The sequence below is a fragment of the Hyperoodon ampullatus genome, assembly GCF_949752795.1.
Source record: "Hyperoodon ampullatus genome assembly, chromosome: 17".
Taxonomy (NCBI): domain Eukaryota; kingdom Metazoa; phylum Chordata; class Mammalia; order Artiodactyla; family Ziphiidae; genus Hyperoodon; species Hyperoodon ampullatus.
The window spans coordinates 812,431-840,397 of record NC_136930.1 but is presented as its reverse complement, the minus strand read 5'-3'; positions in this window follow the sequence as shown (position 1 = coordinate 840,397).

Here is a 27,967-nt window from a genome sequence, read left to right as displayed (position 1 = left end):
TTTAACATGTCTCATTTGTGGTTACAAGGAGTGAGTGAAAAGATGGGGAAAGAGGATAGAGCAAGGTTTTCAAATTTGTTTGTTTGTTTTCAATTAACATAAAACTGCTCAAACAAAATTTAACTGGAAGCCCAATGTATTCAACAGATAAAAACAGAGTTGCTTTAAGTTAAAGTTTTTGGATGAAGGCCTGGAGTCTCACTTGATCATCCTTTACCTCCTATAACGAATGCCCTTTGTAAACTTCCTGCAGACCTCCTAGCACTTCAACAAACAACACTTTAAAACTGTTGTCCTGATAAAAGCAATTATGGAAAGGCCAACAGGAACCTCCAAAGATCCACTCTTTCATAAAAGCAACAAGAACACTGGGAAAAAGTGCAAACTCAACCTTTTCAGAACTCTGGAAATTATCCAAAGGATTACAACAATCCAAGGAGTGTTTATTCAAGAAAAATGGCTGAATTTCAGTAAAAACAGTGAGCTTTGTGGCATTTTAACTTGGCCTATTCCAGTCTCCCTTGTATTCGTTTCTTATTGCTTCTGTAATAAATTACCACATACCCAGTGCCTTAAAACTGCACAAATTTATCATCTTACATTTCTGCGGGTCAGAAGTTTGACACGGGTCTCACTGGGTTAAAATCAAGAAGGTGGCAGCACTGCATTTCTCTCTGCAGGATCTAGGGACCATCTGTGGTCAGGCTGCCCTCAGCCTTGGCTCACACAACCTTCTCTTTACTCCTCACCCACTTTTAACGACCTGTGTGATTACATGGGGCCCACACAGACAACTCAGAACAAAGCTTTTTAAGATCAGCTAGTTAGCAAACTCAATTCCATCTGCAAAACTATTCCTCAAAAATGAAGGAGAAATTAAGACATTCCCAGATAAAAAATAACTGAGAGAATTTGTCACTAGCAGTCCTGCCTTACGAGAAATACTAAAAGAAGTGTTTCAAGCTGAAATGAAAAGACATGAGACAGTAACTCAAAGGCATATTAAGAAAAGAAGAGCACATTAAAAGTCAACTACACTGGTAAATATAAAAGAGATTGTAGGGACTTCCCTGGTGGTGCAGTGGTAGAGAATCCGCCTGCCAATGCAGGGGACACGGGTTCAAGCCCTGGTCCGGGAAGATCCCAATGCTGCGGAGCAACTAAGCCCGTGTGCCACAACTACTGAGCCTGTGCTCTAGAGCCCGTGAGCCACAACTACTGAAACCCGCGCGCCTAAAGCCCGTGCTCCGCAACAGGAGAAGCCACCGCAGTGAGAAGCCCGTGCACTGCAACAAAGAGCATCCCCTGCTCGCCGCGACTAGAGAAAGTCCGTGCACAGCAACAAAGACCCAACGCAGCCAAAAAATAAATAAATTTTAAAAAAACAACAAAAAAAGACAGTGTAAATATATTTTTGTTTGTAACTCTTTTCTTCACCATATGATTTAAAAGAGAATTGTATAAAGCAATAATTACTAAAATGTATTGATGGGCTTGTAATGCATAAAGATGTAATTTATATGACAGTAATAGCACAAAGGAGAGTGGAAGATATACAGTTATACTGGAGCAAAGGTTTTGTATTCTATTGAAATTAAGTTGGTATATTTCTGGACTAAGTGGTTTTAAACTGTGTTAATAATTAAAATTAATGGAGAAAAAGCACATAACACATAAAGAAAATAAATAGCAAAACGGAAGCTATAAAGTCTCCCTTATTATTAACTACATTAAATGCAAATAGATTAAACATGCCAATCATAAGAAAGACACCGGTAGAGTGAATTAAAAAGAAAACATGATCCAATTATATGCTGCCTGCAAGAGACACACTTTAGATTCAAAAATACCAATAAATTTAAAGTAAAATGATGGACCTGTAGACTCACTGCAATACCCAACAAAATCCCGGCTTGATTCTTGAAGAAATTGACAAGTTCACCATAAAATGTATATGTCAAAGCAAGGGATGCAATATAGCCAAAACAGTATTGAAAAAGTAGAACAAAGTTAAAAGTATCACACTTCCTGATTTTAAAACTTACTGCAAAGCTACAATAACGAAGCAAGTGTGATATTGGCATAGTAGACATATAGAATAATGGAATAGAATTGAGAAAGCAAAATTTGACCCATACAACTATGGTCAATTGGGTTTTGGGGTTTTTTTTTTTTTTTTTTTTGGTCAATTGTTTTTTGACATGGTGCCAAGACAATTAAATGGGGGAATAAATAGTCCTTTCAACAACTGCTGCTGGAACTGAATATATGCATGAAAAAAATGGACTAGGATCTCTACATCACAACACACAAAAATCGTCCCAGAATGGATCGCAGACCTACACGTGAGAGCTAACACTACACAACTCCTAGAATAAAACATAGGAGCAAATCTTCATGACCTTGGGTTAGGCATGTGGTTCCTTTCTTTCCTTGTGACGTCTGTGACTTGGATATAATACCAAAAGCATGAGTGACAGAGAAAAAATAGGTACATTGAACTTCATCAAAATTGAAAACTCTTGTGCTTCAAAAGCATTTGTGTGCCAAAAAGTGAAAAGACAGCCCACAGAGAGAGAAAATATTTCCAAATCCTGAATGTGATAAGGCACTTATATCAAGGAGTTATATATATTTACTTACATAACATGGTGTCCAAGTTGATGAGCTGGTCCATTGGCAGCTGAAGTCGGGAACTCTCGAATCTAAATAGTAACAAGACGAGTTTGAATAGGTATTCCTCTAAAGAAAATAAGCAAACAGCCAATAAGCACATGTAAAAAAAAAAAGATGCTCAACATCATTAGTCATAAGAAAAATATAAATTGAAATCATAATGAGATATCATTTCACACTCACACCCACAAAGATGGTAAATCAATAAGGCAGACAATGACAAGTGTAGGCGAGGATGTGGAGAATTTGGACCTCGCACACTACCTGTGGATTGTAAAATGGTGGCAGCTTTTTGGAAAACAACTTGACAGAAAGCCTGTCTTGTCTGGCTGCTGTGGCTAGAACTTCCAGTGATATGGAGTAAAAGTGATGACAGTGGGCCACTTTTATTCAAATTAGTATTGGGAGTCCCAGCCATAGCAATCAGAGAAGAAAAAGAAATAAAAGGAATCCAAATTGGAAAGGAAGAATTAAAACTGTCGCTGTTTGCAGATGACATGGTACTTACTATATATAGAAAATCCCAAAGATGTCACGAAAAAACTGTCAGGACTCGTCAATGAATTTGGTAAAGTTGCAGGATACAAATTTAATATCAAGAAATCTGTTGTGTTTCTATACACTAACAATGAACTATCAGAAAGAGAAATTAAGAAAATAATCCCATTTACAGTTGCATCAAAAAGAATAAAATACCTGGGAATAAATCTAACTAAGGTGGTAAAAGACCTGTACTAGGAAAACTGATGAAACACTAAAGAAAGAAATTGAAGATGACACACAAATGGAAAGACAAACTGTATCTCTGCCAGTTTCCCTGGGACTCTCTGGGGAAACAGAAGGTTTTCTCATTACAGTAAAACACATAACATGGTTCCCATGTTGATGACACATTCCACTGGCCACTGAAGTTGGGAACGTTGACTGGAAGCTCAGGGGTGGAACTGTGTTAACAACAGGTGGTGGGTTCGTGGCCTTGAGAACCGCAGCATTTATCTTGCCCTTTAATCTTCCCGGCAGGAGGGAACAAAGCACAGCCTCTCCACGTTGACCTGGCCCCCTGCCGCTCCCGAGAAGCCGGGGGCATCAGGGCCGTACTGCTCAGTCTCAGGTACTGGGTAGGATCAGGGTGCTGGCACCAACAGGTCCCTTCCTGTGTCCTGCACCTGTCACTGGACAAGATGTCACACTAGTGGGCGGAACGATGTGGGGACGGGAATGGTATGGCCCCCTCGCCAGCGTCCCTGCCCCAAACTCCACTCCCAGCTCCCGGCACGTCGCCCTCGTGGTCCCCTCCCGGTGGTGTCCACCATTTCCCCGATCTTTGTTCCTGTAATACTTCTGTGTCACCAAGCTCACTTACTTGTCTTCCCAATGAGGCCACACCTCCTGAGAATGGGACCTAAAAGTGACATCACAGTGGCCGAGGTGTAGCCCAGTGAGTAATGAGGCACCCACAGAGCATCGGGGTCAGAGGCAAATGGTGCCTTGAGAGAAGTCATCCAGGGGCGATGGGCGGCTCACAGGAGCAGCTGTAAAGTTGTCAGCTTGTAACAGAACCTCATTTGCAAAGAGGCCCAGAAGCTGATGTTGAAGATGTTTAACCTTTGCTTTCATAATATTCCTATATCCTAACTTTCATGACAAACATCGTAAATATTAAAATTTATTTTAGCTGAAAAGTCCAGTGTACATTCTGTGCACTATTTAATCTCTGTGTACACTAGAGGGTGAATTTAAACAGACTGATCCCTCACCCTCTGACGTTCGGGTGTCTCCGGAGAAGAGGCACGACAGAGAGGAGTTTCCGGTAAGGTACGCTGCTGGAGACATGCAACATGCTGTCCATGGAGGGCAGGACCTCGGCCATCCCCGGCCATGGCGACTCAGGCGTGGACACACCTGGCCCTGCCGAGCAACTCCAACCCCAGGCTAGAGCATCTGGATTCACCCAGTGGGGCATGAACACCCTCAGGGGCCAGCTGGGCTGCCAGGGGACCACGCAGGTGTTGCAGGAGATGGAGGTGATGTAGGTGATGCAGGTCACACAGGTGATGTAGGGCATTTTGAAGGCAGCCCCTCTCTTCACCACAAGCATGATCCTCAGGTTCCCTGTTGTTTTCTACCTTCACACACAGCAAAAGATCTCATCTCGGCCAGACCTTGGTTTTGTGGAAACAGCATAACCTTGGAATGGAATGGAACAGGCCATATTTTCCCGCCGTGACAGGCGTGGCTCCCTGGTGAACCGTGTAGGTGCACCCCCGCCACACTTTAATAAACAGCCGTGAGCTCTGAGCACTCATTAGATGCATTATTACGGGTCCAACAATCCTGTGGATTAGATATCATTCTTATCCCCATTTCGCAGAGGAAAAAGCTAAAGCATCAGAGGGTAAAGGGTGGACTAGGCCACGTCACAGCTGCTGAGGGAGATTTGGGGTGTTTGAAGCAGCCCATCCAAGCAGCACCGGCCAGAGCAGGGCCCTTCGCTACGGCAACAACCCCAGGGCAGGCGCGACATCCAGCTTGCCCCCCGCTCCTCCCCTGCCCCCCAGCCATGCTGCCGAATTTAGTTTAGTTCCAGAGAGTCAATAAATTTATTATTTTAAAGGAAAATGAAAACATTCCAGAAGAACATTCGAGTATAATTTCAAGCTCAAAAGAACACAAAGATCACTTTACAAAGAAGTCCTATAATGAATGAACTCTTCATGGGGGGTGGGGAGAAGGCGGAAAAATAAAGCTGGATTTCCTCAGGATCAACTCAGCCCTTTAACTCTGAATCTCGGTTACTAACAAAACATTCTCCTCTGCAGAGCTTCGCCCCACAGCTTCATCAAGCAGGAAACTATGGGAACCTTCACCAAAAGTGATTCGTGTATTTTTCTAATAAATCATCAGCTTTGCTATTGTCCTTTCAATAAAATTTTAGGAAAGAAAGAAAACTAAATTCTTCAGAATTCAAGACCTGTTGACAGATGTTGCTGTTTCCCTGGCTTTCCTCTGTAAAGTACTCCAGAAGAGTCAAGGGAAAGATACATTTTTAAAAGAAAGAAAAAGAAAAAAAAATTTTTTTAATGAAGAATCTAAATGGAAAGTAATACTAAGAAAAATATATTCATAGGGAAAGAGGAAGTGTCAGCTGGAGGGGGAGGGACGGGGGGAGGGGAGCCTGCACGGCCTGGCCTTGTGCCCCTCCCCGGGCACATGTAAAGAAAAATAAAAAGCGGGCATGCACGAACAAAGGAGTCTAACTGACCACAGTCAGGTCACAGGCTCTGCTGAGAACCCCTTGGAAAGGGCGCTGCAGGAAGTTCTGAAATCCTAACAGCTCAGGGCCAACACTGGGTTGGTTGTGTCCGTGAAGGTTTTCTCCGACCATCAATGATCAGCCAACACGAGAGGTAACAAAGTTTTATAAGGAAGCGTCTAGGGAGGAAGCAAGAGGTTTTAGTTCCCCGTTACCTGAGGGCTGCCAAGACCCAGGTAGGTGTTCAGCCGTCTGCCCGGTTCCTTCCCTGGAAGAGTCTGGGGGCACTTCCTGTCCACCCTGCACCCCTAGGAAGGCCAGTGATGGCCTCGCTCACACTGGTCCCCAGGCGGCGGGACTCAGGGCCACCATCCCCATCACAACCACTTGGAAGGTGATTCTTCTGCCTACACACTGTAGATTCGCCGCCAGTTTTGTAGGACAAGTGCAAAAGAGAGAAGGACAAAGCAGGTAAGAATCGGCCAAACAATGTCCTTTAGCCTTGCTAAGACCCAAACCTCCACCTCCTTCCCACAGTTACGGCTGCAAGCCACGTGAAGCCCCCTCCACACAGTGAAGGGCGCTGGGCACCGCTGGGTGCTGGGCACCGCTGGGACGTCTGGCCGCTCTGGACTCACGAGGAGGAGCGGGAGGGAGGCAGCAGGCCGTGTAATCAGGCTGCACTTGAGGGCGTTGCAGGGGGAACAGCCAGGGCCACACAGGACTGTGTCCCCAGCGTGCTGCACCCTGTTCTGAGGTCAGCCCAACGCCAGGTACACCCACCCCCGATCCCTCTCTAAGGGGCTCTCACGTTCAGGGCCACTCCGCCCGCCCTCGCCCCCCAGGGCCAGCCTGGACACCCACAGCCCACTGCAGTCATCACACCTGCCACCCTACGGCTGCTGCTCTGCCCGGCCGGGTCCTTCCCACCAAGTCACAGCACAGGAGCTCCGTCCAGACTGTAAACCCCCACTCCCTCCCTGATCTGCACCTGGCCTCCCCACGCCTCACCAAGGTCTGTGGTTAAGACAAGCAGGCAGCCCAGGGTCTACAGTGTCTGCACCCTCACACCTGCCACACCTGCCACCCAGCTGGCCAGGTGACTTCGCCTCTTGGGCGTTAGTGGGCCCCGCTTCTTCTAGATAAAGAAACACCATCCCTGCTTCTCTGCTCTAGTGTCTGCTGTCTGTCCCACTCACTGGGAAAGGCAGAGATCTCTTTCTTCATTACTTCAAATTTTCCTTTAAATCTTCAGTTACATTGTCTCATTTCAAACATCAGAGGTCTTCCTCCCACAGGCAAACTCCCAGGGGTGGGAGGAGCTCTGGGCTGGGAGTAAGAAGCTGCACCCTGACGCCTGCACTGAGCCCAGGAACTTGGGCCGGGTTCCCTCCAAGCCCTGAGGCTCTGCATCCTTGCTGAAACGATGATGCTGGTCCCACAGAGCTCTGAGGATTGTGCCAGCCCTCCAGGGAGGCCACCAGAATGGAGCTGGCTGGGTCAGGGCTTCCCATGCTCCACGGTGGCCATTTGTAACTCTGGTGACAGCCTCTGGGCCAGGGCACTTACTGCTCCTCATTGGCGCACGAATGTCAGTGGAGAGACTATTCCTGAATAGTTTCAGTGCTGCTCATGGGTCGAATGGTTCACAAACGCTTTCCCTTTCTAAACCTAGAAATTGCCCTCAGATGGTCCTTTTCCCAGAATTCATCCTTCCATGTCTCTCCCTGTGAGTTCCTCTAATGTAAAAATATTTGGCAGCTTTTTCCAAAAAAGGTTCAGCTGCCTAAAATCAGGAGTTTCTATAATTTGATCTGGTTATGAAATCCCTTAAGGAAAAATAATGATGAAAAGCTTTCTGCTAGGGAAGTTATATTGTGGAAAAATGACCTTGCTACTTACAGAGTCAGGTTTACTTCTGAATAGCTAAATGTATGCCCAGAAATGTACATACTATGAGATGTGGTTTTCCTTTGAAGGTCTGAGCTGTGCTGAGTGCTGGGGTGTGTGGGGTCTCTTTGGGATGATGTAAAGCAGGTCAGACTCTCATTACCCAAAAGAAGGGCTGACTCCAGATCTAGCAATAGGGAGTCACAGCTTTGCATCAAATTGTGATCCTTTCACTCAAGGCAACAAATTTCTCAATAAATGAAAATATTGTTTCAACAGAGAAACTGCTGCTCCAGATTCAGTGAGTACTTTTTCAAATTCTGTTTCTATTCTCACGTAAGAGGATTAATCCCAAGTAGTTTATAACATTGCAAAGAATTCAAGGACCAATGAAAAAGATATGTTGAAGTCTTGACTTAGCATGAAGATGATTTCTGCTTTTAACACGTCTTCCTTGTTTGGAAGATAATGACAGTGTCAGGCATTATCTCCTGGAGGCCCCTGAGAAACGCCTCCCGCTTTTGTGTTCTAGGACGCGGATCCACGACGGCGCCCCGTGTCCCGATTGGAGCCGCCTCTCCTCCTTCCTCCCCTGGGCACTGGGTGAGACCTGCCCCCTCCTCACACCAGGACCGTGTCCACCTGCCTCCGCAGATACCCGCCCTCCTGCCTCCTTGCTTCCCAGCCCGTGTGGAATCGGCCCCTGACTGTCCCGCGACCCTGCCCCCCAGTTCCAGCTTCTCGACCTGGATCCGACCTCTCGTGTCCCCAGACCCCCATGCCCCCCCAGGTCAGGGCTTCAGGGCTCTTGGTGTCCATCCTGACAGGTGGTCCAGGGACCCAAAAGGGGGTCTAGCACCCAATGTTGTGCTCAGGGTGGCCGGGAAGGACCCCCACCCACTGGGAGCCGACAGCTCTCCAGTGTGGACCAGCGGGATTTGTAAGTCTGTGTTTGCTCTTGATTCCGGACTAAATTTCAGACTGAAGCTCTAAGCTGTCTCTCTCTCTCCGTGTAGTAAGTTTATGTGTCTGTGATTCAGAAAGGGCTTCCCCTCCCCTGTGTGTGTACGTAACACTTGCTACCTCCCGACGGTGTTAGCAAATTAGATCATAAAATCTCTAAAATCATAAACACTGTGGAGACAAATGTGTTTCCATAGAAACCCCGAGCATACCCCGAGGTCCTTCAGGTCTGGCCCTGCTCGCTGTCCCCCGCCCCACAGACTCCAGACCCTCCCCTTTCTCAAGACACCCCCACAAACGACCCTAGTCCCCATGGCAACCACGCCCTAACTGTCTAACCACAATAATGTTTCAATGTACATAATGTAACAAAAAACGGGAGAAAAACTCTGTCATGAACTTCCATCTTAAACTTCCCACCCATGACACCCATGAGAGGGTTTCTTTACTGGGTGACAAGTTTTTCATCACATTGTGTGAAATTTTCATTGAGACAGTTTATCAATGTAGACACGGCTCATAAACCTGAAAGGTGAGGCATCAGCATAGCTCATGGTTTCCAATACAAGCTGACAAACGCAGGAAGGGTACGATGTGCACGTGCACACACACGTATGTGTGGCGGCTCTATGACGCCACCCACAAAAAGGGTCTGCACACTGTCACCCCTGCTGACAAGGACGACCCCCAATCCCAGCTCTTGGCCCCAAATGTAATTCTCCACCTGAAAGGCACCGGGCTCCCTGGAGACGCGGCTGGCTGGGGGCAGGGCCGGGAAAGCACAAGGTGAGCAGGAAGTGCGCACGTTTGTAAGGACACGGAAGCCGCCTTGACGGGGCTCTCAGTGGCCAAACGGGGGCCAATCTGAACATCAGAACAAAAGTGATGGTGATGAACTACAGCCCTCGGACTGAAACAGGAGTCCGTGTGGTCTCACCTTAGTAATAAAAACCTTACATGAAAGAGGAAGTCCTCCCTTGCAGTAGAACAGCAGCTACTAAATGCAGGAAGAAATAAAAATACACCTCGCCTGTCAGCTATTCTGGCAAGAAACATCAGTGCGTGAGGCATGAGACTTTAAGTAGTTTCAAAGGCATCTCCACGCCAAATACTTATCGCTACAAAGAGAACCAGAAGGAAGGAAGCTGGCATAGAGCTTCTTAACTACGTGGTCAAATTCAGTGTCACTGGTATTGAGAAAAATCAACATCGATTGCCCCCTGATAAGATCATTGCTTTGGTACTCTGGCCAAAATATGTACAAACCAGGTCTAATCATGAGGGAACTCTGGATCATCCCAAACGGAGGGGAATTCTAGAAAATTACTAGCAGTAATTTTTTTTTAAATGTCAAGGCCACAAAAGTCAAGGAAACACAGAGACACTGTTCCAGATCAAAGGTGGTGAACAGCCACGACGGGGATGAAGTGGGCCTGGGTTCCACACCTTCCCGGTAAAGGGTGTTGTTGTGACACTTGGACACGTTTGAACGGGGCCTTGGTGCAACTCTGGCTAAGCTCCAAATTGCTCCTAAATAAAAAGTTTACTTTAAAAATGTCTTTAGCTCTTTCTCATTTTTTCCTGTGACTGGTGAAATTGTTTGGTTGCATTTAAATGGTTGAGAATTATATTTTACAAATGCATTTGAGCATATGTATGTGAGACAGACAGCCAGACGGACAAACAGATGGGCAGACCGATGGACAGACACACAGATAATGCCTTAAATTTCACTTAAATACGTATGCACGTGACATCCCAAATCTTTAGACACAAACTCTTCCATACTTTACATCAATATAAATTTCTCTCTCCAATATTGTTTTCCAAAATCGACGGTTGAGAAGTAAATTAGAAATGCGAAAACGGTGTTTCGAGAAGCCGTGAGTTACAACCTTTCAGGAAGTGGGACGCCCCGTGACTGGCAGCAGGCTCTGTGTGGACGTCTCAAAGCACGGTCTCTAATTCTTAAAACGTGGATCAGAACATCCTTAGTTCTCTCTCTAATTTCACTTCAAGGACATACCCCTCAGCTGTTAATGTCAGCAGCCCAGTGGGCTCTGACCCCAGTGCTGCTCCCCCGAGGGTGACGTGGACTGAAACACCCCCTCATCCCGCTTGAGGCTGAGCTGCTGCCCAGGGCACCCGCGAGCAGCACAGGACACGGTTCTCCGGGGAAACAGGGGAGGGGTCACCATCCACAGAGGCCCAGGAGGGGAGGGGTCGGCACCCATGAGGGGTCCCCTGGATGAAGGACCCTGGATGAACCACACAAGTGCTTTACGTCCAGTGACAGACTCATTTATGGGCCTTTTCCCAGAACCATTTCTTTCCCACCCCGTCAACATTTACAAAGTCATTCCTGAGACACTGAACACCGACCAAGTCCTCGGAACAGAGCTTGTCCTTATGATTAAAGATGTGACCCCAAATCCTAAGCAAACACAATGACTCGACCCAAGATACTTTAAATCCTCATTTTCCTCTTCCTGCCAGCCAATCCTCAAACGTCCTGTCCTAATTTCTAAGATTCACCCAAACTCCGTGAGGATCTCTCAGTCCTGTCCTCTGGCGTCTCCCAGCAAAACATCTCAACCAGTGGCGTCTTAGAGGGTCTCTGGAAACCACTGGGCTGGGGTGGACAGGCGCGTCCAGACTCTGAGCCTGGGGGGCAGCCAGCCAACACCCCGATGTCAGGACAGGCTGTGGGAGAAGCAGCATCGCCCCCGCCTGTTCTTCCCCGACGCCTGCCTTCCCCCAGGATGATTAAAATCAGTGTGTCTTATTCTTCCTCCAAACATCTTGTTCTAAACCCTGGACACTGCTGTGGACTGGGAACCAGCTGAGGCCAGTGGTCAGGCAGGCGGGGGCCGCGGGGCCCGTGCTGTCCCAGGGTTTGTTTACTGGACTCCCTTCGCGGCTCTGCAAACTTGGGGTTTTGCAATCTTGTCCTGAAAGGCTTGAATGAAGTCTTTATATGTAATTCAGTCGTTTCAGGACTGGTCTAGGCCATGGGCCTGGATATTTATTTACACTTCTTGACCCGAGGTTAGCTCATTTCATGGCTGTAACTGTGATCTGCTCTTCGGGGCCCTCCTCTGTGCCACGGAGCACACCCTGGACGTGGACAAACATTCGCAGGAAAACCAAAACCAATTTCTCACAAAGCGCCTTTAAACAAAATCCTCCCCCCTGCATCTTAACAAAAGGCAGCTTATCTCCCTGCAAACGGCGGTGAAGCGGCGAGGGGCTCCCTGCCGGGGCCACCAGCCAAGCAGCAGGAGGCTCAGCGGGATCCCCCGCCGCCCTGCCCGCGGTGGGCAGTCTTCTCCTCCAGGGAAGGACGGGAACCAGCTTCCAGGAGAACCGGGCCAGGGAAGGGGGCCTGGCTCACAGAGCAGTCGCTGCTGGGGCCAGACTCGGCTGGGTCGCCTTCTCTCTCCCTCTTCGTCCAGCTGGGCATTTGCCGCCAGGCCTTGTTTCGTTTTGTTTTTTACTAGTTCTCAGTTTTAAGGCAGATCCTAAGGTCACAGATGAGGCGCTGCGCAGACGGGAGTGTCCTCGTCTCTAACCACCCACGGGCTCCCTCTAAGGCCATGTGGTCGACAGGAAAGCAGGCACAGGCTCGTGGCTCCTGGCGTGAGGATGGGGACAGGGACGCAGAGCTGACAGCATGTCCGAGTGCGGGAACAAGAGGATTTCCCTCCAGTAGAGGCCTCGGTGGCCACCGAAGTGCCCGACGGGGCGCAGTCGCGCGGGACACACCATGCGGAGACGCGGTCGGTCGGCGCCCGGGCTTCTCAGCATCACAAAGCAGTGGAGGGGGCTCTGATCTAGACCCTCCACACCTGGTCCACACCTGGTCCACACCTGGTCCACCCACTCATGCTTTATTTGCTGTCCTGACTGAGAAGGGCGGAGTGTGAGACCGTTAACTTGCATCTGAAGGCGGAGCTCCAGGACCTCATACACAGCGGCTCCTGGACATGCGCCGCCGCCCCCCGCCCCCCCGGCCCTGCGCGCCGCGGCCCCGCCCCGTGCCCCGAGGCCCGCGGCCCCGCCCCGCCCGTGACCCCATCCAAAGAGCTTCCTGACCTCGGCAGCCAGAGCTTGGGAGCTCCCGTGGCCGCTGCCCTGGGTCCTGCATCCACTCCGTCACCAGCTCCTCCTGAAAGAACCCCCGCCTAGCTGTCCTTCCACTCCCGACCCACAGCCTGCGGGGCGTCCACTTGGTCCTCACCGTCTGCGGCCCTGACCCTGCCCACACCCCGTCCCCAGCCTGACACCCAGCACGCGGCCTTGCCGCCTCCACAGCCTGACGCACAGTGCGGGGCGGCGTCGAGCCTGTGCTCCTGAGCATTTGTTAAACACCACGTGTGCAAGTGACAGAAGGATATGCTCTGGAAAGAACTGACAGAACGCACTGGACTCGGCCTCGTCTGGGGTGTACGTCTTTTTCTCAGGTTTGAGCAAAATTGAAAGGCGCTAAAGCATTCCCAGGTCACTGCGCTGCCAGGTCACCTGGCGGACCTGTGGCTCCAGCCCCCCGCCCAGAGGCTCTGAGCTGTGGGCACTGCCCAGGGCTGACCCTCGAGCCCCTGAGTTCCTGGCTCCCTCAAAGGAATGTGACGGTGTGACCGAGCCAGGGGTTCAAACCCCACCTCTGCTGCCTCCCAGCCTCCCAGCCTGCCTGAACCTCAGTTCCCTAATCTGTAAACTGTGGATGACGTATAAATACGGGAGCTGTATGGAAAGTAAAGGCTCAGCTAATTTAAACAGTACTTGTTAATGGCAGTGGCAAATTCTTCTATCCTAATCGGATTGCATTAATTGGACAAATTGTCCCTCCTGAAAAAAATTACAGCCATGGACTGTGCCCTGCAGCAGGGGAAGAGGCCCATGAAAGAAGGAGTACTTTCCGTTTAACCACAGTTCCAACAGCACAGTTTTGGTGGTTGTGTTTCACTGTCAGGAAGCAGAGATAATTATTTCTCAAGATGAGAATGGTCACTATTTCATTTTCCCAGGGATAGCTTTGGAGGAGCCATCAGGAAACAACTGCATTCGGCTTTTGCTCTGTATCCGCTGACAGCCGGCCTGCGTGGATTAACATCCCTGGGCCTCCACACAGGTCTGGCTGGGCTGGAGGCTCAGCTGAATTCCCAGGACAGCCTGCGGTGCCATCAGAGCTGTTTCCTGGCCAGGACACAGGACCATGGGGCAGGACACAGGTAGGAGAAAGCAAACCTGGATCCAGGGGCTTTGTCATGTTCCAAAGTCGCCTGAACCTTGCAGGGTAAGCTAAGGACAGGACATGATGTGGAATTTGACTCGTAACTACACTTGACACAGAATCTTCATTCAGAAAGTCACTTTCATAGATAAAAATAGTAATAAGTGAAAAATAAAAGCAAATCTATTCTTCATTTTCTATTTTTTAAATTTTTATTTATTTATTTTTGGCTGTGTTGGGTCTTTGTTGCTGTGTGCGGGCTTTCTCTAGTTGCAGCGAGCAGTGGCTACTCTTCGTTGCGGTGCGTGGGCTTCTCATTGTGGTGGCTTCTCTTGTTGTGGAGCATGGGCTCTAGGTGCATGGGCTTCAGTAGCTGCAGCACACGGGCTCAGTAATTGTGACTCGCGGGCTCTAGAGTGCAGGCTCAGCAGTTGTGGCGCACGGGCTTAGCTGCTCCGCGGCACGTGGGATCTTCCCGGCCCAAGGCTCGAACCCGTTTCCCCTGCATTGGCAGGCGGATTCTTAACCACTGAGCCACCAGGGAAGCCCTATTCTTCATTTTCAAAAGAGCTTTAAAAAAAAAGACCTGGGGGTGATTTTGGACACAGATTCCTAGCCCCTAGGGACATAGAGCATGTCTAATGCTTTCCGAGTTTCTTGTCCTCACGGGGATGCTGAAGCTGAAAGGATCTCCTTCCCTGCTGGAGGGTTGTCATTTCCCAGGCGTGGCAGACCCCTTGGAAGCTCAGGCAGCAGCCCTGCCCTCACCACAGTGGCTGGGGACAAAGGACTCTGGCTGGAGAAAGCGTTTATTTTTACAGTGTCACTTCATTACTCCCCCAAATGATAACTGCTTGGATTACTTATTATTAAATCAGAGGGGCAGGAATCTCGAATCTCATTTGGTTTTCACCGTTTGCACACTACGTTTATCTCTCACTCATTACTTAGCTTGGGAAATTATGAGGAAGAATTGACTATTCAGTCCCCTTTGTCTGCAGGTTTTCATCTGCTGCTTCTAGGCCGCAGCCCTTCTTTCTCAGCTATTTGCATCATTGAAACATAAAGGGCCCATCAGGCTCGCATTTATCCACAAATACTCCAAAACTCACAAGGGAAAGCCCTTAAGTAAAACACACAAGAAATCGTTCTACACGTATGCTGTCCTATGGGGCCCAGGGTGCAGGCGGTCTCCATGGGCATCAGCTTCACAGGTGAGCCCCTCGAAGGGAGAAGTAACCCCTGTTTAGTATAAGAACGTTAGGGGTTTGACCAAAGTGATAAATAACACGGAGCCTCCTGAGCACCCTGCTCCCACAGGCCCACTGAAGGAATAGCTCTACACGGAGTAACTTCCTCTGAATCAAACACAGAGACCAGCCGAGCGACTCCTGTCATCACTCAAATAAGAAACACCCACACTGAGATGTGTAGGAAAGGCTGAGATGCCACGAACCCCCGCAGCACAGGCTGTGACATCGGGAGGTGACCCCAGTGCCCAGCTCCTTCCGAGCAGGGAAGTGTTTGGACCCCAGATTTAGAACCCCGACTTTTAAGACTCCCACCAAGGGGCGGGCCCCAAAAACACCTGCTCTGAAGGCGGTGAGGACTGCATCGTTAAGACGGTAACAAACAAGGAAGGAGTAATTAACTGCATGTGAGCTCTCACCAGAGCTGTCCCCCCAGGGCTCAGTTGACAGAAACACCCGTGTCCCAGTGTTTCCCTGAAAGGGACTCATCTGCACACTTGTCAAGCTTCTAATGAGGCATCATATAGGGACTGGCTGCTACGAACCTCCCCAGAAACAGGGAAGCGTCAGACACCTCCCCGCCCTCCCCACCAAGACCTCAGTGTCTCCCTGGAAGGAGTTTGTACACATGTCTGACACCTCAGGGTTTGCGGCTGCCCCAGAGATGGGCCTCCGATCCCCTGGGCCTGGTGGAAATGGGGCTTCCATTCAGGAGCCCCACAGACAGTAACAAAGAAGCAGTTATTGGTACAGGGCCGCCTCCACTCCCCACAGCCACATCCCAGGGTACAGTGCAGAGGAAGCAGCCCAAAATGCCCACCTTCCACTTGCTGCCCAGAAGGGGCTCAACTATGGACATTCCCAGCTGCTGCCGGAGGGTCTGGTTCCCAGTCAGCTTGTGTCTAGGCACAGAATGTGGTCCTCTCCTTGGCGACACCAGTGGGTCTTGGCACCCCTTCAACTATTGGAAGTGACTGAGAATAAAGAAGGTGGCTAGGACAATCACAAAGGTTTGAGAGGCAGACAAGAGCTTGGACTGAGTTCACTGATGAAATTCAATTCCTACACTAGACCATTCTGTCAAGACTGGGAGGGGTGGCTGCTTTATCTAGTGAGCAGAAACCAGCACAGAGTCAAGGAACATGAAGAAAAGAGAAATGTGTTTCAAACAGAAGAAGAACATAAATATCCAGAAACAGATCTTAATGAAATGGAGATAAGTGATTTACCTGATAGAGACTTCAAAATAACTATCATAGGACTTCCCTGGTGGCGCAGTGGTTGAGAGTCCGCCTGCCGATGCAGGGGACGCGGGTTCGTGCCCTGGTCTGGGAGGATCCCACGTGCCGCGGAGCGGCTGGGCCCGTGAGCCATGGCCGCTGGGCCTGCGCGTCCAGAGCCTGTGCTCCACAGCGGGAGAGGCCACAACAGTGAGAGGCCTGTGTACCGCAAAAAAAAAAGAAAAGAAAACTATCATAAAGATGCTTATCAAGATCAGGAGACCAATGCATGATGAGCAAAGTGAGAATTTCAAACAAAGAGACAGGAAATATAAAAAAGAACCACACAGAAATCACAGAACTGATTGCAGTGGAAACCAATATAAAGCAGGGGTAACTATACTCACATCAGACAAAACAGACTTTAAAACCAAAGACTGTAACGAGAGACAAAGAAGATCCTTATATAGGAAGGTCATAATAAAGGGGTCAATTCATCAATAGGATATACCTTTGCTAAACATTTATGCATCCAACATAGGGGCACCTAAATATAAAAAGCAACTTTTAATTGATATGAAAGGAGCAATACACAGAAGTACAATAATAATAGGGGATGTCAATATCCCCTTTCAACAATAGCTAGGTCACCCAGACAGAAAATCAGTAAGATTTAAACTACACATTAGATCAAAAAGACCTAATAGACATTTGCAGAACATTCCATTCAATATCGGCAGAATTCACATTCTTTCAAGGACAAATGGAACATTCTCTGGGATAGATTATGTGTTAGGTCACAAACCAGGTCTTAAAAAATAAGAAGACCAAAATCATATCAAGCATCTTTTCTGACCACAGTGCTATGAAACTAGAAATCAATTATAAGAAGAAAACTAGAAAATTCACAAATATGTGCAGATGAAACAATGTGGTCCTGAACAACCCATGGGTCAAAGAAGAACTGAAAAGAGGAAAAATATCTTGAGACAAATGAAAATGAAAATGAAAACACAACATACCAAAATATATGGGATGCAGCAAAAGCAGTTCTAAAAGTGAAGTTTCTCATTATCTTTGGTGTATCTACTACAGGCTTTTACCTTGTGGTTACCATGAGGCTTACATATAACAGCCTATATGTATAACAGTCTATTTTTAGTTGATAGCAATTTAAGCTTGAACTTATTCTAAAACTCTACATTTTTACTCCTCCCCACCCCATTTTAATGTTTTTGATGTCACATTTTACATCTTTTTATTTTGTGGATCCCTTAATTGATTATTATAGTTATAGCTGTTTTTACTACTCTTGTCTTTTAACCTTCATACTAGCTTTATAAGTGATGGTAAACTTCCTTTACCGTATATTTACCAGTGAGATTTTTAATTTCATGTATTTCTTGTATTTAATTAATGCCCTTTCTTTTCAGCTTGAAGAATTCCCTTTAACATTTCCTGTAAAGTTGGTTTAGTGGTGATGAACTCCTTTAGTTTTTGCTTGTCTAGAAAACTCTTTATCACTCCTTCAATTTTGAATGATAACCTTGCTAGGTAGAGAATTCTTGGCTGGGAGCTTTTTCCTTTGAATATATCTTGTCACCTTTCTTGGCCTACAAAGTTTCTGCTGAAAAATCTACTTATAGCTTTATGGGGGTCCCCTGGTATGTAACTAGTTGTTTTTCTCTTACATGCTTTTAAGATTCTCTATCTTTAACTTTTGACATTTTACTTATAGTGTGCCTTGTTGTGGGTCTCTTTGTGTTCATTTTTTGAAACTCTGTGCTTCTGGTACCTGGATATCTATTTCCTTCCCCAGGTTAGGGAAATTTTCAGCCATTATTTCTTAAAATAATTTTCTGCCCGTTTCTCTCCCTCTTCATCTTCTGGGGCTCCTATAATATGAACATTATTCCACTTGCTGCTGTCCTGTAAGCCCCTTAAGTTATCTTCACTTTTTATTTTCTTCTTTCTTTTTGCTGCTCTGATTGGGTGAGTTCCACTGCCCTGCCTTCACGTTTACTGGTCACGTCTTCTGCTTCATCTAGTCTGTTGTTGAACTCCTCTGGTGTATCTTTCAGTTCAGTTATGGTATTATCAAGTTCTGTGACTTCTCTGTGGCACTTTCTTATATTTTCTCACTCTTTTTTGAAGTTCTCACAATGTCACCCGTTCTTCTCCTGAGTTTCGTGAGCATCTTTATGACCATTACTTAGAAATTTTTATCAGGTAAATTACTTATCTCCATTTCATTAAAGGTTTTTCTAAGGTTTTATCTTGTTCCTTCATTTGGAACATATTCCCCTGTTTCCTCATTCTGATCATCTCTCTGTTTGTTTCTACATAGTAGACAGAACAGCCATGTCTCCCAGTCTTGAAGGAGTGGCTCACGTGGGGGATGAACCTTGTCCAGCTCTTGGTTGTTTCTTGAACCTGTGTGATTGTCTAAGTAGCCTGGTTTATTCTTGACAGGTCCAGGCATCAAGGCTGTGCCCAGACCTCTCAGTGTCCAAGGGGAGGATCTCAGTCAGCACATAGTTTCAGGCCGATTAGAAGCCAGTTTCTCAGGCAGCAGCTTTTAAAGGCTGCAAATCCAGGCGTCTGTGTTGGGTCGCAGGTGGAAACTCTGCTGGCCTCCAGGCCAGGAGATCTGGAGTGTTCCCTGGGAACAGGTGGGACGATCAGGGCTCCGGTCTGGGAGCCACCGTGAGCTGCAGCGAGGCCAAGGGAGAGCACACGGATGGGGGCCCCTCTCAGCTCCTACATGGTGGCCAAAGTGAAGCCCCTCAGGCTGAAGCTCCAGGACAAGTAAACAGGCCTTTTTCACAGGAAGACGGGGGTGTGTGCAGTGCCCGGGGGTGGGAGCCTGCCAGGAACTATCTCTTTGATTGTTCCAGTGCCGTGGGACCCAGGAATGTCACCCCCCGACCCCCAGAGCCAGGCAATCAAGGAGCATCCCAGTGTGGACGGCGTGGTCCCTCCAGCCATCGTGGAGCAGAGGGAAGGCTCAGGGTGCAAGTGCCCTGTGGCGCCTCCATCCCTGGAGAGAGTCCCAGCAGGCCTGTCGGCAGACACTGAGCTCAGCAATGACCCCCCTTCACATATGGACCAGGCGCTCTTCCGACAGCTGCTCGTGCGCTGGTCCTGGGTGAGGGGTCTCTGCTCCCCACAGCCCTCAGGTCCCTGCACGAAAGCCCGGTCAGGTGTCTTCAGGGCTCATCTCTGCATGCAGGTCCCGAGGGCCAGGGTGCCTGGCATGGGGCACAAGCCCCTCACGTCTCTTGGGGAAGCCACAGATTCGTGCAAGTCCTCCCCATGTTCAGTGGCCAAGCCACGTGTGGGGTTTCTGACGAGACCCAGGCTCTGCCCCGCCTACCTGCCTCGAGGGGTCCTTTTACCCCTCGCTGTGGAAGAGCTGCTCTCGGGTCATTTTCAGAGGGAATTGTTCCCCGTGAAGCTGCAGGTCTGGGGGGTCCGTGGAGGAGCTGAGCCCAGGGACTTCCTGGGCCGCCATCGTGGACTAGCCCCTCCTGGCAAAGCTTCTTCCTTATATATGAGCATTTTACTCATGCTTCCAATGTTTAGAATTTAATGTTTTATTAACAGTTACTATTTGGGCCATTCTAGGGGTCGGAAATCAAACACATGCAGAAACTCTGCAGTAATTACACACGTGATCCTATTTTAAGACAAAATGTTGGTGCTGCTCCTATGACTTTTTCTGAACATCCTTGAGTTTGAACCATGTGGGAGCAGACAGAGCCCTGGACAAGGCCGATTCAGCTCCCCCAGATTCACCCCTCAGTTCGTATTTGGAGGAGGCGTCAGAGTCCCTCATGCCTGTCACCCTTGGGTCAAGTGTTCGTGTGGCTGAGCCGAAGTAAGTGCTGCTCTGGCCCGGAGAACCCCTGCAAGAAGACTGGTCCAGAGCGCTTCAAGTCCTGACTCTGTTCGTCACGTCCACCCACAGGTGCGAGGACGAACCGTCCCTGCCCCCAGAGACCCTGAGAGCACATCATTTAGTGAAGGTTTAGTGCCTCCCAAGTGTTTATGAAGAAAGATAAGAAGTAAATTAAAATTGGAAAATATAAGGTTAAAAATGATGCAGGGCTTCCCTGGTGGCGCAGTGGCTGAGAGTCCGCCTGCCGATGCAGGGGACACGGGTTCGTGCCCCGGTCCGGGAAGATCCCACATGCTGCAGAGCGGCTGGGCCTGTGAGCCATGGCCGCTGAGCCTGCGCGTCCGGAGCCTGTGCTCCGCAGCGGGAGAGGCCACAACAGTGAGAGTCCTGCGTACCACAAAAAACAAACAAACAAACAGAAAAAATGATGCAAAAGAGGAAAGCACAATGTCCGTGGCCCGGAGACCTGCGTCCTCGCATCTCCCAAATGTCTGCAGTCCCCCCAGAGGACCTCACATCTTCCTGCTTCTGCAGGGCCCTCCTGTGTGTCACAGCGCTGGGGGCAACGCGGGCTCGCCTGCCGTGTCCGGAAGGAGAGTTGGAGGTACAAGCGCGAGCCCAGGCCGCTCAGAGCAGGTGGGTGGAGCTCGCCTCGAGGAAAAGCGGGGAGATGAGCGGAGCTTGCAGCAAGCCCTGCACTCCACACCACCTCCATCCAATCGCAGAGCAGTGAAAGGCACATAACGGTGACACGCCCGGACAGAAGGAAACGGACAGATTGTGGCCCAGACACTCTGCATAAGAAGGCAGGAAACTGGACAGCATATTTCAGAAAGCTCGTCACCAAAAACGTTCAAATGCAAAGTTGCTATATAAACAGCTAAAATCTCCACCTTCCAGGGCTTCCCTGGTGGCACAGTGGTTGAGAATCTGCCTGCCAATGCAGGGGACACAGGTTCGAGCCCAGGTCTGGGAAGATCCCACATGCCGCGGAGCAACTGGGCCCATGCGCCACAACTACTGATCCTGCGTGTCTGGAGCCTGTGCTCCGCAACAGGAGAGGCCGCGATAGTGAGAGGCCCGCGCACCGCGATGAAGAGTGGCCCCCGCTTGCCACAACTAGAGAAAGCCCTTGCACAGAAACTAAGACCCAACACAGCCAAAAATAAATAAATTAATTTATTTATTTATAAAAAAATTTTTTTAATCTCCACCTTCCAAAAAATCACTTTCCTAGAAGTTTATTCATTATGATTCTGGATAAATGGCATTTCATTTGGCAACTTCTCCATTTTTCCTACAATGAGGAACAGCTGATACATCCTGACTGTGATTTTTCTTTGTGCCTTGAAATTTGCTTATCATTGCTCAGATTTCTCAAAGTGGATTTAGGTGCAGGCCCCCAAACTAGGCTCGAGTCAATGTTTACTGTATGCTTGGCACGTGCCTGGCCTGTGCTGAACATTTACAGGGACGGCCTCGCCTAGCCATGAGGGAGGGGCACTGGTGTCGCTGCAGGTGACTCGTGAGGAAACCGGGCCTTGGAGAGGTGGGCAGAGCAGCCCAAGGCGACAAGGCCACGTTGGGGTCAAAGCCACATCTGCTGGCTCCAGAGCCCAAGTGTCCAAGTTCTAGGGGAAGGAGGAGGAAAGGGACACAAGTACAGGGGTGGGCGACTCATAAGGGGATCGGCGCTGATGTGAAGCCCCGTTGGCCCATCACTCAGTGCCCAGGGTCTTCCCTCACCGGCCTCAGCCGTCTGTCAAGGCAGCGTCAGCAGCGGCCGTTGCATCTGAGTCTGATTCCAGCGACAGCTTTGGGTCCCTTGGGCCAGAATCAGCGTTGGCAGAAGAGACGCCTCTCATCTTGTCCTAAAAGCAGGAGACAAGGAGCCAGAGTGCCTGTCCTCGCCTGTGGCCTTGTTTGTTTCCTCTCGGGGCTCCTGGTGTGTCAGCCGAGAACTGGGGATGCCCCACAGACTCCGGGAGTCTCAGCAGGCGGAACCCGGGCCATGAGTCCCCACGAGGCCTGAGCGCTCCAGGCCAGCATCCTGGCGGACCGACCGCCACATCAGTGATGGAGCTCCGAGGATGGGCTCTCCCAAGCGCAGGGCACCAGCCCCCCAGGTGGACGACGGCCCTCTTGGGGGTGCTGGGCTCCCACCAGGGGAAAATCAGATGCTGCGGGGGCTGCCGGCAGCACAAACAACTCTCGTCCAGCCTGGCAAACGCTGCTCCGTGGGCCCAGACGCCCCGGGAACATGTGGTTCTCAGGGAGAAGCCGCCCCTGCAGGAAGTTCAGTTTGGGGCTTCAGCTATCGCTGGTTGTGGTCCGTTTCTGGAAAGGAGGGAGAAAGAGAAAGGGAAGGAGCTGAAGGAGGGGCCTCGAATGGCCCCTGTTCTCTTGTTCCTCGTCCCCGACCACTCATCATTTCACCGCTAAGCTGACAACCCAGCCATAGCCCTGGGAGGCCTGGAAAGCGGCCCTCAGCTCCTGCAGAGTCCGCAGAGACGCCCCCCGGACACTGGGGCAGCGCTGCCCCCGCCCCCCGCCGCGCCGAGCGAGGATCTCCTTCCTCAACGCAGCAGGAGGACGTCCATGTCGGGGGCTGCGCGAGTGCTCGGACAGTCCCCAGTCTGTGCCTTCCATCCGTGGGCAGCTCCCCCTGACTCAATCCCAGAGCCTTGTCCACGTGACGTGGAGCCAACGTCAGAAAGGTGACGCCCTGGAAGAAAAGGCGAGTGTTGTCCTAGCGCCCTGGACGCCATCCCGTCTCGCTATGGCCGTTTTATTACTAACTCCTAAACTCCGTAGCAATCTGCGCTCCCAGCAAAAGACTTGGGAGTTGGCCCAACAAAGCTGCAACGAGTGTATTAGTAAGAGAGCAAACAAGCTTGCTCTTCGCTAACCCAGAAAGAAAAACAGGAGCATTGAGCACAAGCACTAAGGTTTTATTCAGTATTTTTAAGACGTTCTAATGTTGATCACTTTTAGCTGCCTGAAAAGAGAAGGTGTTGTCTTGATACAGAAACGCATCCCTTCTCAAGAGCGTGTGGGACGATGCTGGCTCACCTTGGCACGGAGACGAGGACCCCGATGACCATGCTGGTGTCCCTTCCCTCGCAGTCAGGGAAGAGCATCCCAGGCAGCCGGTGGCTCCAGCCCCAGGGGGCTCAGGCTGGAGGGGGACTTGGGAAAACCGCCCTCGGTGTCCTCGCGTTGCAGCCCGTGGCTTGGCCGTGAGCGGTGCCGGTGACAGGCACAGCTGCCTCACGGCCTCTGGTCCCTCTGACGGTAACACCAAGTTACTGACGCCACGTTTCCTGTCCTTCAGTCCTTCTGGGGATCTGGGGGCCCAAGAGCAGAGCTAGAAGTAAACCAGAGTCCCCTGCCCTCTAAAACCTGTGTTAGATTGATTTGCGTCTGACTCTGTGTCTGGTGCTCGGCTGATGCCGTTGTAGACGTCGGGGAATCACCCTCCTCCCTGTCAGCTCCAGGGTGTGACCTGCTCCGTGCTCCTGAGGGACCCTGTCCTCTCCTTTAATGAGAGCCCATCACGACGCAAACCAAAGACAAATCCAAGGAAGTCCTGTCGCACGAGGGTGGAGCCGGGAAGCCCTGCCTCGGGGCAGCTTGTGTGTAAAGCCCACACTTGCCTCAGCCCCTCTGCAAACACTGCCCTCCCCCTCCCCGCGGGCACATTCCTGCGCACTCATCAACTGTCCCCGGATCAAATGTCTAGTGTGCTTACTCTGGGCAGGCACAGCTCTGTGTCCTGGGGACCCAGCGGGAGCCTGGCTCGCCTTGAGGGCTTGCATGCAGTGGTGTCAGGGAGCCGGGATGGCAAAGCCGGATGCCCGGCAGCAGGCGCAGGGGTGCCAGGGCCGAGGGCCACCCCTGTGCTTCAGGGGGTCCCGGGGCTTCTCTCAGAGGGGACCTGAGAGCAGAGCCCAGAAAGACCCCAGCTGTGTGGAGGGATAACTCCCCAGACGGAGGGGACAGCAGGGGAACCGGGCCGGGCTCCAGAGCAGGGGGTGAGGTCCGCGCGGCTGGACATGGCGTCGCAGAGGCCAATCTTGCTCAGCACAAGTTGCCAGGCCCTGGGAGCTGTTGACTTGAATGGGACTTAACCCGGTTTATGCCTTAAGAGCCTGCTTCTGTCAGGTGGGAGCAGGCCAGGGAGCTACGGGGGGGCGGCCACCGGGTGGGTCGGGGGCTGGTCTCCAGATGGGCCTGAAGGTGCGATGAGCCGGACTCCAGGGGAGTCCACGTGACCCTGGGCAGGGCAGGCCCGGCTCCAGCCGGCACCACCCCCAGATGCTCAACCAGGCGGCTCCCAGGCAGACTGTGCCCCCGGGAGGAGCCCGTGGAGGGGCCGCCCTCCCCAAGCGCAGGGGCGGGGGCTGAGCTGTCCGCTGGCAGGAAGACGGTCAAAGGGAGCTTTTCCTAGAATTGTGAGTAACGGGGAGCTGCTAAAAATGAGGCCCAACTTTACAGGGAACGTACTGGAAACCGGCTATTAATAGGTCCCTGCAGGACGGCTGCCCGCGGACCTGGCAGCCAGCATCCCCCGGGCCTGCTGGGCGGGGCCAGGAAGGGGTCCCCCTGAGACTGGCCTCGGAGATGCGGAGGAGCCCGCAGGCCTGTCCGCCCCACCCCTGGCCCGTGACCACGCAGAGCTGCCCGCCGGTGTGTGACTGGAACAGACAGCGAGCTGAAAGCTCAGACGGGCCAAGGTGAGAGGCTCCCCTACGGGATGGTCCAGACTCACAGTTAAAGGACCACAGACACACACCCATGGACCTTAAGACTCACGAGATGGGTCACTTCAGCAGCGACCAGGAAGCAGCCAGCCCACCTGGTGAGGAATCCTGGCCGAACCCCTGTCCAGCTCACGCCCTGGACGGCGAGCACTGGCGCTTTCTGACCCGGTTCTGCCTTTGCACGTGTGTCGGGGTAGAAGCCGCAGTCGCCCCGCAGCCGTGCCTGGCCGAGCGCGTGCGGGGCCTGGAGCAGCCGTGTCATAGGGGTCGTGTCCAGGAGGACAGGGACCGTTGACCGAGAGAAATCACGTGGCAGGAAGGAGAGCACGTGAAAAACAGCCCAATTCTCTCAAAGAGCAAAACGCAACAACCCCTGAACTCCCACGTGCGCCGTTCCCAGCCCCTGCTCTGGAGAACTCTGTGGACGCCTGTCTGCACAAAGCACAGCCTTGTGGTCTTGGAGGTCTCATTTCGAATCCCAGCTACACCTGCTCCCAGGTGACCTTCGAGCCGCCAACCTGACCTTTCTGAGCCTCGGTGTCCTGGTCAGCGAAATGGGCACAGCACAGTGTTGTGAGAATCGGACGGGGCCACACCCAAAGCGGCAGCCCCCGTGAGCTCCTGCTAATGTTTCTTTGCCGCCCCCCAGCTGCTCACGGGAGTGGACACCCGGGGTTTCAGCCCAGGGAGCTCCTCAGCTGGGACCGCAGACCCACATATTCCAGGCAGAGTCACGGGGTAGCCACCACACATGGAAGAAATGGGCCACCTCTGTCCCAGCAGAACAGCCTCTGTGCCAACGCAGCTTTGCAGGGATCCTGCTCAGAGTTTGTCCATTTTGCAAATGAACACAAGCTGCCTTTTAATCTTGTAGGCTTGTCTTGTCTTCTCCATGGTGTAAGGACCCTGAGGGAGCGGGAGGGCTTCCTCAGGTGCCAAGATCAGGAAACCACACGAGGTGATGGGTGTCCCTGCTGCTTCTCCGCTTCACCTGCACCACCCGCCAGACCAGGAGCTCCTGGCCTAGAAACAGCTTGAGCCAGGGTCGACCTCTTGGAAGGGATGTGGGAGGAATCTCAGTCTCATCTAAAACCCGCCGAGTGAGCAGTAGATGCCGGCAGTAGGCTCATCCCGCCGGGAGGAAGTGAGCAGAGGGTCGCCTGCTGCTGGGACACCGAACATCTGCCGGTTCCGAGTGGGGCGTCCAGCCTGCAGACACGGCCCAGCACAGCTGCGGGGCGTGGGGCTGTAGCCGGCGAAAGCAGGGCCTGGATGCAGCGTGTGGGAGAGCGTCCTTTGGGGACCCTCCTCCCAGCAGACACGTGAGCTCAGGAATTTCCTGACCCGAGGACCCGCCCAGTTAGTTGTATTTGCTTATTTGTCCTCCAAGCGATTTTGCATAATTTTGACAAAGGCAAAGAAGTTATAAACCCAAACACGTGGTGGATGGGGTTTTTAAGCTTTTGCTCACAGGACAGACGCTGGTGGAAGGTGGGTCTGAGGTCCCGGCTGGGCCACAGGGCAGCAGGCTGTCTGAGGCTGGGCAGGGCGCTGCCCGGACCTGGTCCAGGGTGCTGGGCTGGGGGGAGCCGTCCTTGTCTGAGTCTGGCGTTCCTCTGAACTTACGAGAAAACTGCTCCTCAGTTTTACGCAGACTTGCAATTCTCCGGTCGAGCCCTGAGAATTAGAATTTCAAGTGATGCAGCGTGTGTCGGCAGAATTGTGCCCAGTACTTTCCAGAGGCAGAGACTTATCTTCTACCCCTTTGAGATAATTACAGACACGGGCTTCCCTGGCGGCGCAGTGGTTGAGAGTCCGCCTGCCGATGCAGGGGACACAGGTTCGTGCCCCGGTCCGGGAAGATCCCACATGCCACGGAGCGGCTGGGCCCGTGAGCCATGGCCGCTGAGCCTGCGCGTCCGGAGCCTGTGCTCCGCAACGGGAGAGGCTACAACAGTGAGAGGCCCGCGTACCGCAAAAAAAAAAAAAAAAAAAAAGATAATTACAGACAGACTGTTTTCAGTTGGGGCCTGGCGGCTCTCCTGGCCCAGCCGGCAGCCTGCGCTCGGCAAACAGAACCTCCTGGAACCTGGGTCCTGCAGGTCGATCACGCCTGGCTTGTGTCTGCACACAGGGACTGCCCACAAGGGGCTCCGTGGATTAATTCACTTCGTGGGATTCACAGGTTCACCCTTTTCTCCCCTGACTTCCCACCCAGGACCCTGCACCCTGCCCCCCACCGAACCCCTGAGGTCTCCGTGCAGACCCTGCCCCAGACACCACACTTTTCACTGATGCAAGTTTGTTTCCATCTGACCAGACATTGCAAAAGGTTTTTGCTTTTCTTTAAGAAATTCTCCTCACTTCCATCACTTCTCTGCACCCAACTCTTCAAGCCCTTTCCTCCCTCCCTCCTTCCTTCCTGTCAGCCTTCCAGCCCTCGGAGGACAGGCCAGGGCCCGCAGCAGGCCGGTAAACCTTCATGGGGGCTTGGAAGCCCAGCGCTCCAGGGCCCTTGCAGGGCGGCCCTTCTCCTGCCCGCCCCCCGGCATGTGCAGCCGGGGTGTCTGTGCTGCAGCCTGTCCTCTCTGTGTTCTCACAGATCCACCGTCCACTGCGGGCCTCCAGCTGGCCCTGGGTTCACCAAGGGAGGTGAATATCCACCTGTGTGACGGCAGAGGAGACAGGACAGAGCAGGGAGCGGGGGAGAATGCACCCACAAAACCCAAAAGAATCGCAAGGAAAAGAGTCAAAACTACCCCAGGATTTGGGGCTGAGCCTGTCTCCAAGCATCTCCTGATTTCCCGAAGCTGACGGC